Here is a 4,887-nt window from a genome sequence, read left to right as displayed (position 1 = left end):
AAAAGGGGGGTTGTTAGGAGGTGAAGGGGAGAGGAGGTGAGTGGGAAAATGGAAGTGATAGGTCATGAGAGGGGTGGAGAGAAGCAGAAAGAGGAAGGAGAGGAGCAAAGCGAGTGCAGTGGTTGGGCTGGCAGAAGGGGGTTTCCAGCCATGCATCTCTCTCAACTCGTTGATTCATGGCTGTCAAGGATTAGACAGAGAGAGAGACAAAAGGTGAGAGGTCACCCCCCTCCTGTCCTGACCTACCATTTGCTGGGTTGAACTGCAGTCAGGGAGGGGAAAGGCTCCTTCACACACTTTATCAAAAACATCAAACCCAGGGGGCAATATCAGATACAAACTCTACTACACATATCTACACATCAGACAGAAGTCCCACATAAACACACTAAATGAGTCTTTTATTGAGTATCAACAACTCTCCACTCAGTTTGGTCCCAGTCTTACATTATCTAATGGATATAATTAGTGCATTTCATCTCAACTACAGATTGGCTTTAGTATACAGCAAGGGTCGGCAACCGTAGGGTACGCGTGCTACTATTGGCACGCCATAGCTGAACACACACACTGCCCAAGTTCAAGGTTTTTCCACACATTTTTTTATTTGTGGCATCCCACCACAATAACAACAACTGCAGCCGCATATTAATTTAGTATTTTTTACGATGAAAGACACGGTGCAGCCCGACACCTTTGCACTTCACAGCTTCACCGTCAGGTGAGGAGAGACAGTGCGTCAGGTGGGGGGAGACCGTGCATTTCACAGATGAGGGAGGTGAGGGAGAGATGGGATCCCGACCCCTGACAGTTTTCTGTGTCAGGTGAGAGAGACAGCGTGCGCCCCGGAGTGTTGCGTGAGAGAGAGAGCCCGGTATGCCTCCGACTGTTGTGATACTTTACAGTTTGTTAAGTTCAAAAAATTCACTTGCTGCATGCTACAGAAAAAGGCTCCACTCGGGGGAAACTGTCGCGGGGCTCACGCGTTGGTTTTACAGAGCTGCTCACACTGATACCGAAATGGCTCGACTCAGTCAATGAGCCCGTTAGTAACCGTTAGGTCAAATGATCATTCCTGTCACTGTGTATGTGAGAGGCGCAGCAGCAGTACCACAAACTCACAAACACTGAGATGGTATTTGAAAGAAATTTCCGAATATCTGAATGCCTAAATACCTACCCAATTAATGGATACTCAAGTAGCCGAATATTTGGGTCCAGCCATTATATATATATATATATATATATATATATATATATATATATATATATATATATATATATATATATATCCCTGCACTGTAAATCGCTACTTTGTTTGTCATTTGTGTTTTTTAAATTGTTAAAAAAAAACAATTAAAACATGGAACATCAGAAAAGCACTTTACAAGTGCAGTCCATTTACCATTTTTCTCTATAATGACCAGCTTTTTGCATGTGGCCATTTGGAAAAGGTAGCCTATAAACACTGTAACTTAGGCTGTTAGTTTTTGGTCATCACATCATACAAAATTATTTGTTTCAATCTGAGGCCGTAACACCACATGTAGACATTACCTTGCCCGGTATTTGGTAAACGTATCTAATCAAATGCAATCAAATACAACATACTCTACCTTTAAGAGGCATAAAGTGAGCAGTGGTGGTGATTATATTGAAATGTGTTTCTAATATTCTCCCCCTTCATGTTTGTAAATGGACTTGGCAAAGCACGAGAAACACCTATCAATATATTACAGTCTAATACAGCACTACTGCAAACTGCAACCTCAAAAAGAAATATATAGTTGCATGAATGCCTGGCATTAGATTAGGTGAACTTAATAAACTGGATCACATATACTTGTTGCAGAGCCCACTGACCGCAACAGATCAGGAGTAAGTACAGATTGGTGTCCAAACTCTTCTCCTCTGCGTCTTTTGGGGGGTAGAGACAGAGTGAGGGGCACCCATTGAGGAGGGTATTGTCTTGAGGTTTTCCTCTTGTTAGCTCCCTTGGCCTCTCAGTGTGCTGTGTCACACACACATACACACACACACTCACCACCACCCTCCTCACCCCCTCCCTACCCTGTCTTTTCGGATCACTTAACAGGACAATTACTCTATCCATCTTTTCATCATGGTCTATTGTGTTTGTACCCTCGGTTTGGAAAGCTTTTATGGGGAAACCATCTCTTTTTCTCCTTTCAACTCTTTCTTCTCGGCTACATTCACATTGTACCATTTATAACAGTGATAATACTGATTTAGGTTCAGGGTCAGGAGCAGACTTGTCAAGATTTAGGGGTGTGTGAAAGGCATGCTTTAATGATTTGAAATTTTACACACTTGTTGTCCACCAGGCACATCTCCTCTAATATGAGAAAAAAAGAAATATTGTATCCCTAATAAAGGCATATTTATAGCATTTCTTGCTGCTGCTACGAACGGCCAAAGTGGCCTCTGGTATTCAGTTGGGTGCGGGAGCAATGAAAACGAAATGAGCAAAGTCAGAGAAGATGAATGTTTCGCCGAGCTTAAAAACAGAGAACAAGAGTAAGACTGCGGGAGAAATGGCAAACTGCTAGGCTAGCTGCTCCATCTTAAGATAAGATCAACTGCATTTTGAATTTCACTTTGTACAGTATTTTGGTTTGCAGAACTAAAAAAATGATATTGGTGAGTGGTTTTTAGGTTTTTAGTTAGGAAAAAAACAAGATTGTGTTCATATATAGCAATTTACAGTTAGATGTAGTTATTAGATGAAAACCTGCTAACAGCTAACAACATAGCCTTTAAGGCCGCTACTTAAAAAAAAAAAGTTTTACTGTTATTTACAAGTATAAATGAAAAAAGACAGAACAATCGTTCACACCTTTTTCAGCCTATCAAGCAATTTCAAAAAGCCAGCGAGCGAACTAGAAAAAAGCACAACAGACAAACAACAAACAAACAGATAAATAAGAATTAAATGAAGAAAGAAAATTAAAAAATAGATAATGGGATGGGTAGTCTGCTATCTTACTGTAGCAATTGTATAGATGTGCTTCAGCCTGACTGCACGCTTTATCAAATTACAGCATTTCAATGTGTAAAGTATCCCAACTGTTTTTTTTTTTTTATGGCCTGGTTGTTAAGACGGGTCACCATATTTAGGTCCGTTATGCACCAAGCCGATGGTCGCCGTCCGCCCACGCTGGGCGCTGTTGGCTGTTGTCAACCCTTATTGGCTTTTTGAAAAAAAGCCTGTAAATGAATGAAATCACCGATTGTTGGTTCAGCTCAGCGCACGAGGAGAAATGGAAGTGAGGGATGTAAACAGCTAAAGTTAGGAGGGAGGGAGGTCGAAACAAACTTGTTGCATGAGGTAAGATTGTTTTTCTTTAACCACTGAGCTCTTAACAGAAACATTTCCTGATGGGTTGTGTGGTTGTTCACTTGTTACAGTACCTGTGCTTTGTTCTTTCAGTACTGGGTTATGTTGTTGATGTGCTAACTCGCTAACTAGCCTCATGGCGGTCTCCTGGTCTCCCATTTTGATCGGCTATTACAGACGACCGCCGTTAGCTGGTGTGTAGGAGTATTTCCTCTCACGAGCTGTTTGGCTGTCGGTTTGGTGTGTTCCTGTGCCACTTTTTGGCAGAGACGGGGCATGGGAGGGCGACGCAGCAGGGGGCTTTCATCGCCGCTAAGTGACTGATGTGCGTTTGGTGTGTCTGGGCCTCAAAAGAACATATTATTAACCCGACATCACTTTTCTTGTGTTGCTTCGAGATGGCTTTTACCAGTATTTAAACCTTTGAACTCTGAGTCAGGTGTTGCATTTTCTTCAAAAACATGCAAAAAAAAGGCAATTGGTAAGAAGTGTTCCACAAGCTGCAAGTAATGTATTAGATTTAGAAAATAATTTTAAAAAGCTAGGCGAAAACTATATTTCTAACTATCATTATTGTAATTTAATAGTTTTTTTTTCATTTTTTCTATGGTATTTATCTGTTTGTTTATTTTTTTACTTTACTTTTTCATTTTTTAAATAATTTTGAGGTAATTTGCAGGTTTTATTGTACTTTTTACTAATTTCTTCCAAATTTGGGGCTCATTTCTTCTTCTGTTGCTCACTGCCCTCTTTGCATGTTTTTGACAGAAATCGGGCCAAATTGCTCGTTCTAAAGGGTTAAAGCACTGTTGGACTGTGTCGTAGAAAACACTGTATGTTGCACAAGTAAAGATGAAATAGTTTACTGTGATAATAATTTAGCATAAAGTCAGTGCAGACTCAATCATTAACGTCTCGGTATACCTGGTAGTGCTTAGCGTCAGGTATAAATTCAGATTCTTAAAGATGTTTCAGCTCTCATAGAAAGTGGCTCTTCACTTCAGCTGCCTTTGACTTTGTCTTCTAGTTTTAGCAGAAAGTGTGTATTATTGGTTGGTTTTACACATTTTACTCCTAATAAGAGTGCAGCGATCATACTGCCTCTGGTTTCAAATGAATTCACAAAACACTGTTGAAGCACTCTTGTTAAAAAAAAAAAGCAGCTATCTATTGTTTTCTAACATGATGCAGTAAATTCTTCAGTTTAAACCCCCAGTGGAGACACCGCAGAGTACCATCCCCCCAGTTAGGACAGGAGCTGTGAGCTGGTGGTGGAGGGGTGAAGGGCAGATTCTTTGAGGAGAAGCCCTGGTCGGCTCTCTGTGCTGGTGTCCAGACTTGATAGCCGTGATAGCAGGCCATTCAAAGACCTAAAAGGGGCTGACGCACTTGAGAGCTACTGGGAGCGTCCTTCCTTCACTTGACAAACACGCACACACATATATTGTAGGGTATGTGGGACGCTCCCCGACGCATTTCTGCTTCATTAGCAGCTAATTCTATGAACATGTGGTACTAAGTGGTCTGAT

Source organism: Plectropomus leopardus, chromosome 7 (assembly GCF_026936395.1).
Source record: "Plectropomus leopardus strain MGB_pleo_1.0 chromosome 7, ASM2693639v1, whole genome shotgun sequence".
Taxonomy (NCBI): Eukaryota; Metazoa; Chordata; class Actinopteri; order Perciformes; family Serranidae; genus Plectropomus; species Plectropomus leopardus.
The sequence above is the reverse complement of the archived record's forward strand: the minus strand, read 5'-3'. Positions refer to the sequence as shown.